This window comes from Mobula birostris, chromosome 20, assembly GCF_030028105.1.
Source record: "Mobula birostris isolate sMobBir1 chromosome 20, sMobBir1.hap1, whole genome shotgun sequence".
NCBI lineage: Eukaryota > Metazoa > Chordata > Chondrichthyes > Myliobatiformes > Myliobatidae > Mobula > Mobula birostris.
Genome location: NC_092389.1, coordinates 33,767,240 through 33,783,129, shown reverse-complemented (window position 1 = coordinate 33,783,129; position 15,890 = coordinate 33,767,240). Strand labels below are relative to the sequence as shown.

The window sequence follows — 15,890 nt, the reverse complement described above, 5'->3', positions numbered from 1 at the left end:
CTATCAGACTTTTACAATAATATAAAAGGAGAAAGACTATAAAGCTGTAGCACAAAGATTTGGCTATTTAAGGAGCGGTATCTTTATCATTGAAGATTGTTTGGAGAAGGTTGACAAAAATGATCTTGGATGCAGAGCAATTGTCTTATTATAAAAGGTAGAAGCGGTTGATTCTGTACTATTGAAGAATGACTGGAAGTCTTGTAGAAAACACAAAATATTTTGAGGCAACTTGACATGGAGACTGCTCGGAGATTGTTTCTCCTTGTTGGATGGAGAGTACAGACTAGAGGGTGTGGTCTCAGAATTGGGGAGTCCATTTGTAAAGATATAGAAGACTTTCTTCCCTCAGTGGAATCTTTGGAAATCCTTGCCCCAGAGAGTTGTGCAAGCTGAAGTTTCCAATCTGTCTTTGAAAGGATGTGCTCACATTGGAGTGGGTCCACAGGAGGCTTCTGAAATTGATTCTGGAAAAGAAAGGGTATGAAGAACAGTTAATGGCCCAGGGCGTGTACTCGTGAGAGTTCAGAAGCATGAGGGGTGATTTCACTGAAATCTACCAAGCATTGAAAGAGAATGTTTCCAATAGTGGGAGAGTCTAGGACCAGGAGGCACAGTATCAGAATAGAAGGACGTCCCTTTAGGACAGAGATGAGGAGTGATTTCTTTAACCAGGCAATGGTGAATCTGCAGAACTCATTGCCACAGATGGCCATGGAGGGCGAGTCATTGAATTTATTTAGAGCGGAGGTTGATAGGTTCTTGATTAGTAAGGACATCTAAGGTTATTCTTGATTAGTAAGGACATCTAAGGTTATGTGAAGAAGGCAGGAGAATGAAGTTGAGAGGGAAATAAATCAGCCATGATCATATGGCAGAGCAGACTCTTTGAGCCCAACTTCCTAATTCTGCTCCTATGTCTTATGGTCTTTATCGAAGCTGAGGTTAGTTAGTGAATGAAGAAAAAGTCAAGGAAGAAAGTTGGGTCAGATATGAACTATGAGCAAGCTTGAAGGGCTGAATGGCCTACTCCTCCTCCTTTCTCATATGGTTTTATGGTCTCATGAAACAATAGAAGCATGGAGGTCGGTGACCAGTGGTGTGCCTCAGGGATCTGTTCTGGGTCCCTCCTCTTTGTGATTTTTATAAATGACCTGGATGAGGGAGTGGAGGGATGGGTTAGTAAATTTGCTGATGATGTAAAGGTTGGAGGTGTTGTGGATAGTGTGGAGGGTTGTCAGAAGTTATAGCAAGACATTGATAGGATTGAAAACTGGGCTGAGAAGTGGCAGATGGAGTTCAACACAGATAAATGGGAGGTGGTTCATTTTGGTAGGTCAAATATGATGGCAGAATATTAATGGTAAGACTCTTGGCAGTGTGGAGGATCAGAGGGATCTTGGGGTCTGAGTCCATAGGACACTCAAAGCTGCTGCACAGGTTGACTCTGTGGTTAAGAAGGCATACGGTGCATTGGCCTTCATCAACCGTGGTTTAGGAGCCGAGAGGTAATGTTGCAGCTATATAGGACCCTGGTCAGACCCCACTTGGAGTACTGTGCTCAGTTCTGGTCACCTCACTATAGGAAGGATGTGGAAACCATAGAAAGGGTGCAGAGGAGATTTACAAGGATGTTGCCTGGATTGGGGAGCATGCTTTATGAGAGGTTGAGTGAACTCGGCCTTTTTTCCTTGGAGCGACGGAGGATGAGATGTGACCTGATAGAGGTGTGTAAGATGATGAGAGGCATTGATCGTGTGGATAGTCAGAGGCTTTTTCCCAGGGCTGAAATGGCTAGCACGAGAGGGCACAGTTTTAAGGTGCTTGGAAGTAGGTACAGAGGAGACGTCAGCAGGGTCGGACTTTAGGCAGGGCTAGGCTGGGCTGCAGCCCAGGGGCCCGAGCTGCAGAGGGGCCCAAAACAGGTAGCTATCATCATGGTGGACAAAAAAAAATATGAGAGTGGAGCACAGAAAAGATAAAAGAAACAAGAAAAAGAGGACCGTGAGAAAGAAGCATTAAAAAAGACAGAATTGTTTAAACCTGTTCTCGATGATGCAGCAGTACCATTGCTCTTGTCACAGTCTGAGACCGGTGGACAAATGGAGACTTGTTCAACAGTTAGCACTAGCACCAGCGTTAGCACAGGACCACCGTCCTCGCCACAGTCAGCAGCTAACGTTGAAGAGGCAGAGAGCATGACTTTGGGATCCCCGACCACAGAGGCCTCTGAACAACCAAGTCGGGCCGCCATTAATGTTAACGTTACTGCTGCTGAGGATCCTTACAGCACTGATCCTGCTCGCTGAGGAAAGGAAACGTTAGATGATTCAGTCCGAGCGTACTGGGCTAAGAAAGGGCCGGAGTCCTGCCAGAATAAGGATGTGGATATCAAAGCTTCTGAACGAGTATACAAACAGCAGAGACGTTTTTTCTCCGAATTTCACTTCAAATGCAAGCTGGTAAATGGTGAGTACAATATCAAGGCAATGGCTCTTATATTCCCCTTCCACCTGCTGTGTGTTTTGTTTTGCATGCCGCATCTTCAGTGAGAACTGTCAGTCCAGCTTCGAAACTGGCTTTAGCGACTGGAAACATGCCGCTGAGTACATAGGAGAGCATGGAAATAGCGAACACCACAGGAAAACGATACTGACCTACGTTACACTAGCGTTTGACAGCGGAAGAATAGATAAAGAACTGCAAACACTGTTCGAGTCAGAGTGTGTCTACTGGACCGACGTATTGAGAAGAGTGGTGGCGGTTGTGAAGTTTTTGGTCGAGAGGGGACTGGCTATCCGAGGCTCCAGTGACATATTTGGCAGGCCTGATAATGGCAACTACATAGGCTCAGATCCACAATGGGACAGGACAGGCTGAATTATCTTACTCTGGTATCACTTGAAAGTGATCTTGTTCAGAAACTGGATTTTAGTGATCTGATCAAGGACTTTGCTGCGAAGAAATCCAGAAGAACTAGGCTTTCATTTTGAAAAACAAGCATCTGACTTTGTAAATATCTAGGCTTGTGTGTCAGTGCTGTTCCTGTTTTTGTGGCAATAGGCTAATAGTTGACTGTTTACAAACCTAGTAAGTAATAAGTGGTCTTTACTCAGCAAGCCACACAGTACAGCAATAGGTTAGTATGTGCTAGATCTCATTTTTCAAAAAGATTGTTGGAGTATTGTCAAGTTTCCTAGTTTGCCATGGTGCCATCTCTCTTGGCCTTTTTGTCTCTCACTTCCATTTTACTTTCTCAGAACACACGGTTGAGAAAAATACCTAGATGAAAATGCTTTGGCATTGTTTGAGAAATAAGGCCTATGGTATGTGCAGCGATAGCTAAATAAAGATTTAAGATTGGGTACATCATACTTCGTCTCCCTCATAACTTTACTAAGCCAACTAAGCCTAGGTCAATTTTTGAGTGCTTTAGATGCTGTCCTTCAAACTAAGAATCTGCATTACTTTCTATCCTCCCTCTTAAGGCCTGTAAGCTTATAGCCCACATATTGTACTAAACCAATGTCTTGGTCCACAGCTTTGATATTTAGCCCAGTACGAACTTTGCTTTTGTTCTTGCCTTTTTTTTGCTTGGTACAACAGCATTTTACGGCGTCGGCAGGGGCCCATCAGGGCCCCCAGCCCAGGGGCCCTGGTCCCACTAAATCCGGCCCTGGACGTCAGGGGTAAGTTCTTTACACGGAGTGTGGTGAGTGCGTGGAATGGGTTGCTGGAGATGGTGGTGGAGGCGAAAACGGTGGGGTCTTTTAAGAGACTCCTGGACAGGTACATGGAGCTCAGGAAAATAGAGGGCTATGGGTAACCCTAGGTAATTTCTAAGGTAAGAACATGTTCGGCACAGCTTTGTGGGCTGAAGGGCCTGTATTGTGTTGTATGTTTTCTATGTCTATGTTCTAATAACGGGTGTTACCTGCTTACAATACAGGTTTGACTACCTGACTCTGTAGTAAACTATTCGTTTTTCTTATATTGTTACTTCATCTTCACAGTCAAGGGGAAGATGGAGTCATCAACTGTCTCTGACCTAACTATAAACGGTCGCCATTGAGTAAAGTTCACAATTCCTTCTGAACTGGATTATTCACAGCTATGTGATTAACCTGCATTCAACTCCCTATGTTTCACAGACACAGAGTCACACTGCTTGGAGACAGACCCTCCACGCTAAATGAATAGAATTGGAATTGAATTAAATTAATTTGGTTTATTAATGTTACGTACATGTACTGAGGTACGATGAAAAGTTGTTTTGCATACTGTTTATGCAGGTTAAATCATTGCATAGTGCATTGAGGGAGTATATGGTAACACAATACCAGAATGAAACTCGCACAGAAAATACTAATCTCCGAAAGGTCTCCCTGCACAAACTATCTGACAATACTATCTTTTCATCTTTTTTGGACACGACATTCAGTGCGTGTGTTGAAAACGCAACAACTTTCTCTGAAAGAAGCTTATAATAGAGCAAAGATTAATGGGAAGTTAGAGGATTGGGAAGCTTTTGAAAACCAGCAGAAGGCACCTAAAAAAGTCATTAAGAAGGTAAAGATGGAATATGAAAGTAACCTAGACAATAATATTAAAGAGGATACCAAAAGTTTCATCAGATACATAAAGTGTAAAAGAAAGGCGAGAGTGGATATTGGACTGCTGGAAAACTATGCTGGAGAGGTAGTAATAGGGGACAATAGCAGATGAACGGAATAAGTATTTTGCATCAGTCTCCACTGTGGAGGAAACTAGCAGTATGGTGGAGGTTCCAGGTGCTAGGGAGCATAAAGTGTGTGAAGTTACCATAACTAGAGAGAACGTTCTTGGGAAACTGAAAATCTATAGGCAGATAAGTCGCTTGGACCAAATGGTATACTTCCCAGTGTTTTGAAAGAGGTGGCTGAAGAGATTGTGGAGGTATTAGTAATGATCTTTCAAGAATTACTAGATTCTGGAATGGTTCCGGAGGATTGGAGAATAAAAATGTCACTCCACCCTTCAAGAAGGGAGAGAGACAGAAGAAAGGAAAATATAGGCCAGCTAGTCTGACCTCAGTGGTAAGGAAAATGTTGGAGTCAATTGTTAAGGATTAGATCTTAGGGTACTTGGAGTCACCTGATAAAATAAGCCGCAGTCAGCATTATTTCCTCAAGGGAGAATCTTGCCTGACAAATCTGTTCAAATTCTTTGAAGAAGTAACAAGCAGGATAGACAAAGGCAAATCGGTTGATGTTGGGTACTTGGATTTTCAGAAGGTCCTTGACAAGGTGCCACACAAGAGGCTGCTTAACAAACTACGAGCCCATGATATTACAGGAAAGATTCTAGCACAGATCAAGCAGAAGGCAAAGAGTGGGAATAAAGGAATAAAGGAAGCTTTTTCTGACAGACTGCTGGTGGCTAGTGGTGTTCCACAGGGGTCTGTGTTGGGACTAATTCATTTTACTTTATATGTCAATGATTTGGATGTTGGAATTGAAGTCTTTGTTGCAAAGTTTGCAGATGATATGACGATAGCTGGAGGGACAGGTGGTTTTGAGAAAGTAGAGAGACTACTGAAGAATTTCGACAGATTAGGAGAATGGACGATGAAATGGCAGATAGAATACAGTGTCAGGAAGTGTATGGTCATGCACTTTGGTAAAATTAATGAAAGGGTTAAATAATTTCTAAATGGAGAGAAAATACAAAAAACTGGGGCGCAGAGGGACTTGGGAGTCCTTGTGCAGGATATCTTAAAGGTTATTTTGTAGGTTGAGTCTGTGGTGAGAAGGCAAATGCAATGTTAGCATTCATTTCAAGAGGAATAGAATATAAAAGCAAGGATGTAACGTTGAGACTTCATAAAGTACTGGTGAGGCCTCACTTGGAGTATTGTGAGTAAGGTTGGGCCCCTTATCTTAGAAAGGATCTGCTGAAACTGGAGAGGGTTCAAAGGAGGTTCACAAAAATGATTCCAGGTTTGAATGGCTTGTCATATGAAGAATGTCTGATGGCTCTGGGCCTGTATTCACTAGATTTCAGAAGAATGTGGGGTGACCTCTTTGAAAGATTTCCCTTCGAGTGGCGAAAGGCTTTGGTAGAGTGGGTGGAGAGGATATTTCCTGAGGTGGAAGAGTCTAAGACCAGAGGACACAGCCTCAGAATAGAGGGGCATTCTTTTAGTATGGAGGTGAGGATGAATTTCTTTAGCCAAAGGGTGATGAATCTGTAGAATTCTTTGCCACAAGCAGGTGTGGAGGCCAAGTCTTTATGTATATTTAAGGCAGAAGTTGATAGATTCTTGTTTTTTCCAGGCATGGGAATAAGGCAGGAGATTGGGGCTGAGAGGAAAATTGGATCAGACATGATGAAATGGCAGAGCAGACTCGATGGGCCAAATGGACTAATTCTGCTCCTAGATCTTATGGTCTTATGGTCATATGTCTTTTGGGAATATTATTCACTGGCTTGAAAGCAATTGTTTGCAATGGACAGTAATTTGTTTCAGTTTTCTTCATAAATGGTCCATGAATATATGGCAGTGGAATATAAGCCAACCATTTTTACCCTAACGCTCCCCCAAAATGCCGTCATACTTGCCAACACTCCTCTTAGGCACAATATACTTTCCTGGAACCCCCAGTGTAAAAACATGTCTTATCTTATGCTACCATGAGAAAAATGATTCTGCTTTAAATTTTTTATTTGTCTTTAACCCTAGCTTACACAGTACCTGTACACTGCACAGAAGCTTCAATATCAATGCGATCCTTGAGCCTGATGGCTTTTAGCAAGATTTCAAATGTCTGGTTCAAGTTGTGACAGCAAAAGCCTTAAGTCCCTATGTGTAACAGTGTCCAAACAGTTTCTGTTTTTTTGTGAGTATGTGGTTCACTGCACTGAAGCCTCTTTCAACAAGGTAGGAGGATGGAAATGCAATGAAGAGCAGTTTGGCTCTTCTCCAAAGACCAGGAAACTTTGTATGACAGTGTAGCCACGTACCACAAAAACCAACATTTTTGAAAAGCATTTTTGCTGCTTCATCATTCTGAATTTCAATAATTTCTTCTTGCAAGTTCTCTTTTTGTTCTTCCACCTTGCAAATTAATTACTCAGTCTGGAATTTCCAGATTGTTCAAATCCTTGAATTGATTCTGAAAATCCTTCTTCAGTGACTGCAGATGTAAGCAGTATCCTTGCCAATCACCCACTGTGAAAGGGAGTGCCATACTTTCCATGCAGGGTAACTGTGAGAACATTCTTCTCCCAATGTTTTACAAGAAAAGTGAACACTGCACTTTTTGCCTGGAATAGATTGATATTCTCACCCTGCAGTTTCATAGTTAGAAAGTTCATTTTGTCATACAGATTGGCTAGGTATACCACATCTCCATGTATAAGTTCAATCTTGTTTCCCAGGCTCTTGTTGACTTTGAGCAAAAATTCAACCACAGTGGCAAAAGGGTCAAAGAAAGGTTTTAAGCAGCAGCCTTTTGACTGCAAACGCATTTCAGTGTGAAGAAGCAAGCATTCAAATTCTTTATCATTATCTTGGCATAACTGGTGAAATATTCTGCTATTTAATGGATGAGTTTTAATTTTGCTGATCGCAGATATTACAATGGTCATGGTTGAAAAAAGTCATTGGCTGAGTTTTTTGGCTGTGAGATGTTAATGATAAATTACACAATGAATTGCAAACAGACTTGGAATTTCTTTTTTCGTAAATACCACTAAACCTGTCATATATGGTGTTCCATCTGTTGCATAAGAAATCATGTTCCTAATCAAAATGCTTTTATCCTCAGTATACATTTGGGGCTCATTCTAGATTGATTCTCTGTTGATATTTGTTTTTAACTTTTTTACAAAAGAAAATCACTTCATAAACTTTTCCATTTTTGATAAACCATTATGTGCCATTAGCAAAGTTTTGTTGTCTCGCACAGTTAACTCATCCAGTTGTATCCCAAATTCTGTTTTTTGTAGCTCTGTGCATAGTTAATGTCTTCACTCATTTTGTCAATATGGCTAGCTATAGGGTTATTACTCAGAGGAATTGATTTTTAAATACTGGTATCCATTTTGAGAACAGTGGTGGGCACTTCAGATACAGCAAACATTATTAATCTTTCACCAATTGATGAGATTTTCTACATTTTGCTATCATTTTGGAAAAGTTATTGTTGTCGTCGTAGCTATCCCTCGAGGTTGAGGATGATGGTCTTCGTTCCGTAGATCTACTTATGGGCTCTCAAGTGGCTTATGAGTCCAATCTTGGCTTTGAAAGTTCTTCCGCATTCAGGACAGATAGTTCCAGATGGCAGATCGGGCTTTGGTTGTTGCTGCCTCTCTTTCCATTTTCTTTTCTTTTCTTCTAATCCTGCACGTCTGTTGGCTTCGAAAGTTGCTGTTCCTTCTGGGAAGATGGCTTGCCAGAGTTTCCTGTCCTTGGCGTTGGTTTCCCAGTTGTTGATGTCGATGTTACACTTCTTCATGTTGGTTTTTAAGATGTCTTTGAATCTCTTCTGTTGTCCACCTCTTTTACGTTTGCCTTCATGAAGCTGGGAGTAGAAGTTGTAAGCAGTAATGAGACCACTATCAAGGTCATTTTTAGCTTTCTTGGCAAATGACTCGAGAATGCAATGTTTTTCAAATGATTCTGAGTAATACGATAAGTAGCCTTTTCAGGGAGCCTTTTATAGAAGTGCTCCTGCAATCTTGATGGTTTCATGGCTTCATTAGACAGTGCAGTATTACAAATAAGACACATGTGGTGTCGCTGATCTGACAGGAGTGGAATAAAACCATACTCCAGGCACATAACATGGCATTGACGCACTTTCTGTAGTTTCTGTTTCTTAGCAGGATTAGAATTCAAGGCTTCACCACCTTCAGACTCATAGAGATCATACTGTACGTATTTATCCATCATTAACAGGGCTAAATTGAAATTTAAAATTAACACAATCTGGGGAATGCCTATCGGATGTTGACAATGGTAGTGAGTTGACATGGATGGAATGATGGTAGTGGCATGCAAAAGAACAGCGAAGCAAAGATGAAGATGATCATAACAGCGAAAATTACGTTGACAAGGATTCAGATTGGAATCTGAATGTTAGTAGGGATAGAGCTGGATTTTGGCAAGCTACCTTATACTATTCCAGTTAGCTCAATTGACCAATCACATAAGGTCTCATAATGCCCAAAGATGGTTCTTGATCCCACATATCGCAGCCAAGGCCGCTTTGAACATCTCAAGAGGAATCCTTGGGGTCGACAGGTTCACTATTGGTTCTATTTCACCGTTTGATTCCAGCCAGCGTTGTATTGTTATGTGACCTGTTTTTCATAGATCTGTAGAGAAAGTTGAGAGGGTGTACTTGACTTATCAGCTGTTAAATTGCTTGAACTCGTTCCATGCCGTGAGTCAAGGGGAACTGTTGGGAACCCTGGTTGATAATTTATGCATCTCCAATAAAGTCTGTTTGTTTTTGTAAGGTCGGATGAGATTGCCAAGTTTCAGACACGTGACGACAGATACTCACCGCCTCCAAAGCTGTGGTTCTTCCTGTGTTCCAGTGTCTCAACCTGTTTTTTTGGAAGTGCTTGCTCTACTAATGGTCGGTCTGGTCTCGTGCCTCAAGTTAGGGTGCCGCCTACCGTCCCCCCAAAGAATCACTTCCCCCTGGGTCCCCTCCTCCTTCCCTTTCTCCCATGGTCCACTCTCCTCACCTCAGATTCCTTCCTCTCCTGCCCTTTACCTTTCCTACCCACCTGGCTTCACCTATCACCTCCCAGCTATCCTCTCTTCCCTCCCCTCACCATTTTATTCTGGCATCTTTCCCCTTCCTTTTCAGTCCCGAAGTGCCGGCTGTTTATTTATTTCCATGGATACTGCCTGACCTGCTGAGTTCCTCCAGCATTTTGTGCGTGTTGCTTTGGATTTCCAGCTTCTGCAGATTTTCTCATGTTTGTGTCCAGCAAATGTTTATTGTTTCCAGACAGAGCCAGCTTCCTTCCTGGTCTTCACCATGAGGGACTTCCAATTACAATTAGAAGCTCCACCTTTGCAATAATTGTACTTTCCCTTTCCATGAGGATGAAACAGGATCACACACTTCACCTTGAGTTCTCATGCTTATTTGGGATTTCAAATTCTTGCCTGCCTTTAAATGTAACGCAATCATCATTCACAAGTAGGCATACCGACCTTATTCACAACAAAAATAACAACATTCCTGGGTCCTCATTAACCTTTCAGGTGGTTTGATTCCATAGGGCCCCCTCTTTTACCCAAAGCAGGACAAGGATACAAGAAATTATCGGCCAGTTAGCCTGAAATCAGTGGTTAGAAAAGTATTGCAGTCCAGTATTAAAGATGAGGTTTCAGGGTACTTGGAGACATATCATAAAATAGACCAAAGTCAGCATGGTTTCCTCAAGGGAAAATCTTGCCTGACACATCAGTTGGAATTCTTTGACGAAATAACAAGCAGGATAGATAAAAAAAAGAGTTAGTGGATGTTTTAAACTTGGATTTTCAGAAGGCCTTTGACAAGGTGCCACACATGAGGCTGCTTAACAAGATAAGAGCACTTGGTATTACAGGAAAGATACTAGCATGGTTAGAAATTTAGTTGAATGGCAGGAAGCAAAGAGTGGGAATAAAGGGAGCCTTTTCTAGTTGGCTGCTGAGGACTAGTAGTGTTCCACAGGGATTGTGTTGGGACTGTTTCTTTTCACATTATATGTCAATGATATGGATAACAAAATTGATGGCTTTGTGGCCATGCTTGTGGATGATACAAGGAGGCAGCTGGACAAGTAGTGTTGAGGAAGCAGGGACTTAGACAGTTTAGGAGAATGGGGAAGGAAGAGGCAGTTGGAATATAGTGTAGGGAAGTGTATGGTCATGCATTTTGGTAGAAAGAATAAAGGCATGGACTATTTTCTAAATATGGAGCAAATTCAGAAATCAGAGGTGCAAAGGGACTTGGGTGTCTTTGTGCAAGATGCCCTAATAATAACTTGCAGGTTGAGTCAGTGGTGAGGAAGGCAAATGCAATATTAGCATTCATTTTTAGAGGATTAGAATATTAAAGCAAGGATTTTCTTTGCGCAACTGTATTTGACTGACATCTCTTATGTGCCCTATGCTGTGTGTGACTGTTGCTACTGTGATTGCACCTTAGCCCTGGAAGACCACTGTTTCTTTTGGCTATTGGGTGTTCATGTATGGTTGAATGACAATTAAACTTGAATCCTCTCATGCTGAGGCTTTATAAGGCATTCATCAGACCACACTTGGAGTATTGTGAGCAGTTTTCAGCCCCTTATCTAAGAAAGGATGTGCTGGCATTGGAGAGGATCCAGAGCAGGTTCACGAGAATAATCCCAGGAATGAAGGTTTAATGACTGAGTAATGTTTGATGGCTCTAGGCCTGTACTTGCTGGACTTCAGAAGAATGAGGGGGTATCTCGCTAAGACCTATCGAATATTGAAAGGCCTAGATAGCTTGGACTTGAGAGGATGTTTCCTATAGTGGGGGAGTCTAGGACCAGAGGACACAGCCTCAAAATACATGGATGTCCTTTTAGAACAGAGATGAGAAGGAATTTCTTTAGCCAGAGGTTGGTGAATCTGTGGAATTTATTGTGAAAGATGCCTGTAGAAGTGAAGTCATTGGGTATATCTAAAGCAGGGGTTGATAGGTTCTTGATTGGTAAAGGCATCAAAATTTACGGGGAGATGGCAGGAGAATGGGGTTGAGAGAGATAATAAATCAGCCATGATGGAATGGCAGAGCAGACTTGATGGGCTGAACGGCCTAATTCTGCTCTAATGTCTTGTGGACCTCCTGTGGAACTTGTCTCTTCTCATGTATCTATCACTCTCATGTCCTAGGAATTTGCTTCGCCTTTATATCTAGCTTTTGCTGTATCTCTTGGGTTTCCTTGTCCTTATGAATTGCGTACTCATTCTATCCTCTTAGCTCACAAATGACTTCAAGTTGAGCCACCACATTCACGACGCATGTCAAATCTCATTTGCTTTTTCAAAGGCTGTGTTGGTCTCTTGACTCTCAAATACTCAATTCTGGAAACAAATACAGAAGAATGCCACCAAGACGTTGTCTGTATTGGAGTGCATTAGTTATAATGGCAGGTTGGACAACTTGGATTGATTTCTCCTGAGTGACAGAGGCTGAGGGGCAACCTGATAGTTGCTGGAAATCACGAACAACACACACAAAACGTTGGCAGAACTCAGTAGGCAGTATCAATGGAAGGAAATAGATAGCCAGAAAAGTCAACTGTTTATTTGCCCTCCATAGAAGTTGCCTGACTGACTGAGTTCCTCCAGCATTTTGTGTGTGTTGCTCTTCAATTGCTAGTGTGGTTGCAATTTGTTACAAAGAAAAATTGACTTTCATTTGAGGTAAATTAATGTAATCACATTTTATAGAGGTTTTGCTTGCTACTTTGTTACAGAGACACACCCAAGAACTGATGTATGTAAAGAAAGGCACTTATTGATCATTGATATCAGGTATCGAGTGGAAGATGCCAACACTGAATTAGACCAGAGCCTTCACTGGACATTGGGACTTTGACTGAGCAGGTGAGTCATGGCATCGGGGTGGTAGATCTGCCATAACGTAGCCTTCGTTAGTGGAAAGTGATGTCATGATTTCCAATTTTGTACCTTGATCAAATCTTCCCTTATGCAGCATTAGAGGAGAGTCTGTTGATTTCTTTGTATCTCAATCTTAGGACCACATCTTGTAGAGTCTTATGTTTCTGATTAATGAAGCAGTCATTTATTCTACTAACTTAGTAAATTGGGAAAATTAAGAGGACAAAATACTGTTAAGTTTTTAACTTTCTTGCATCGGCATTGTAACTGCATAGACTTTCAGTTCCAATCATTATTAATGCTTCAGGACAATATTATTGCCAAATATTTTTGTTACTGTACCATTTAAGCAGGAATGACAGTTCCCTGGTTCTGTAATATCAGAACACACCTTCCGTGGAGTAATTTATGAGTCTATCTGGCTGTTCTCTGAGAAACCAGTAGGATCTTTGCTGTGTCTGTTGGTTGATTAAATTACTTTCCTAATAAACTACTGATGAAGTCCTGATGAAGGGTCTCAGCCCAAAACATTGACTGCTTATTCCTCTCCATAGATGCTGCCTGACCCTACTGAATTCCTCCAGCATTTTGAGCATGTTCCTCCGGATTTCCAGCATCTGTGGAATCTCTGGTGTCTCAGATTTATAATTAGTTTCTCTTAGAAATGGAAAATGATTGTGATAGTCTCCCGTACTATTTATAACATGGGGATGAGAAGATTGCATGCTAGGAATTAAAAGCCCAGTTGTAGCTTTCCTTTACTTAGTCTCTGCAAATATCAAACATAGAACAGTACAGTACAGAGGCAGTCCCTTCAGTCCACATTGCCTGTGTTGAACATCATGCCATCCTAACTAATCCCATCTCCCTGCATATAGTCCCTGCCTATTCTGGTGTCTGCCAAAATGACTCTATTGTATTTAATGAATAGCTATTGCAACTTTGACCCTATCCACTGCGACTAATGCAGACTTACATCCCACTAAATGTCCCAAGAGGTAAATCTGTTGGCTGAGAGCCAGTGTGAGCTAGAGATCCCTCACACTTCACGGTAGTGCTGAAGTCTCTGTGAAGTAGATCCAGCTGGCTGATGTGAAAGTCTGAAAGTGTGAGCATCCACTCATGTGCTGAAGGGCTAGTTGTTCAGAACTCAGAAGTTCAGAAAGCTGGTGGTTCAGTGATCTGTGTGGGGCACTGCTGGTGTATCCACTCTCTGACGTGCAGCAGGGTTAATTGCCACTGGCACACCTTTGCCTCCCTGTCAGTGACTGGCTCATTGTCTACATCGGTCAAGTGGTCTCCACCACATGGGAGGCCTCTTTTTTCCTTCTATTTCTCCTCTAACTCCAAAACTTCTTGTTGATAGATCAGCTGGAAAAAACTCTCCTAAGAGTATTGACTGAAAAGATCAGAAAGATTGGAAGTCTTGCATTTAGAACACAGAGTATAGAACAGTACAGCCCACGATGTTGTGCCGACCTATATAAACCTGCTCCACAATTAATCCATCCCTTCCATCCTACATAGTCCATAATACTCTACTTTTCTTAAATCCATGTGCCCATCTAAAAGTCTCTCAAGTGTCCCTATTGTACCAGACTCTACACCAACCTCGGCATTGCATTCCAGGTTTCCATCACTCTCAGTGTGAAAAAAAAAACTACCTCTGACGTCTCCCTTAAACCTTCCTCAACGCACCTTAAATGAGTGTCCTCTAGTTTTGGCTATTGGAGTCCTGGGAAAAAGGTGCTGGATGGTCACACTATCTATGCCTCACAGAATTTTACACACCTCTGTCAAGTTGCTTCTCATTCTCTGTCTTTCCAAAGAGAAAAGTCCTAGCTCGCTCTACTCTTCCTCATAAGATATGCCCTCCAATCCAGGCAGTATCCAAGTAAATCACCCTGCACCCTCTCTAAAACTTCCATGACCTTCCTATAATGAGATGACCAGAACTGAACACAATATTCCAAGTGTGGACTAATCAGAGTTTTATAGAGCTGCGGTGTTACCTTGTGCCTCGAACTCCGTCCCCCAACTAAGGAAGGCCAACACACCATACACTTTCTTAGCCAGCCTATCAGCTTATATGGCAACTTTGAGGGATCTATGGACATGGATCCCAAGATCCCTCATATTCCTCTACACTGCCAAGAATCCTGCCATTAACTCTGTACTCAGCCTTCATATTCAATCTTCCAAAGTGTATCACTTCACACTTATCTGGACTAAGCTATATCACCATCCACCCAGCTCTGCATCCAGTCTGTATCCCATTGTAACCTATAGTATGACAACTTTTTAAACTATCCACAACACCTACAACCTTCATGTCATCTGAAAACTTACTAACTCACCATTACACTTCTTCATCCAAATCATTTATAAAAACACAAAAAGCAGAGGTCCCAGAATAGATCCCCGTGGAAGACCACTGATCACCAACCGCCAGGCAGAATATGCTGCACTACCACCATTCTCTGTCTTCTGTGGGCAAGGCAATTCCAAATCTACCCAACCAAGTTTCCATGGATCCTGTGCTTCATGACTTTCTGGAAGATTCTATCATTGGGAACTGTGTCAAATGCCAACTGCTTCAGGAGATTGTAAAATTACCAGTTTGTTTTAGATGGTTTGAAAGTACGTTTCTTAAAGGGAAATTACTAGCTTTGGATTGCAGAGATCATAGTTCAGAAGAAATAGATCTAGTTGAATTGTGGTAGTTTAGTGAGCTGCCCGCAAAATGTTGCTGTACGTCTCCAGAGCCATCTTGGTCACAATACTTTTAACCTTTAAGAAATCCTGCCAGAGGACTCCCAAGTTCCTTCGCACCTCTGATTTCTGAATTTGCTCCCTACTTCAAAAATAGCCTATGTTTTTATTCCTTCTACCAAAGTGCATGACCATACACCTCCCTATGATATATTCCATCTGCCACTTCTTTGCCCATTCTCCTAATTTGTCTGTCCATCTGCAGAATCCCTGCTTCCACAACACTACCTGCCCCTCTACCTATCTTTGTATCATCTGCAAGCTTGCCCACAAACCATTAATTCCATCATTCAAATCATTGACATATAACATGGAAAGAAGCAGTCCTAACACAGAGCCCTACAGCACACCACTTGTCACCGGCATCCAAGCAGGAAAGACCCCTGTCATTCCCACTCTTTGCCTCCTGCCAGTCAGCTAATCTTCTATCGATGCTAGTATCTTTCCTGTAATAACATAGGATCTGATCTTGTCA

The 15,890-nt window shown here is 42.0% G+C and overlaps 1 protein-coding gene across 5 annotated transcripts in view; it reads left to right on the top strand.

Annotated features, from left to right (window-relative positions):
* Positions 1-15,890, top strand: part of LOC140185131 (ATP-sensitive inward rectifier potassium channel 1-like) — an 84,359-nt gene that overhangs the window by 55,873 nt on the left and 12,596 nt on the right. For all 5 annotated transcript variants that reach the window (XM_072238454.1, XM_072238451.1, XM_072238455.1 and 2 more), the window contains one exon: positions 12,499-12,628. The gene's annotated coding sequence lies outside the window, so the exon portion shown is untranslated. The remainder of the gene's footprint in view (positions 1-12,498; positions 12,629-15,890) is intronic.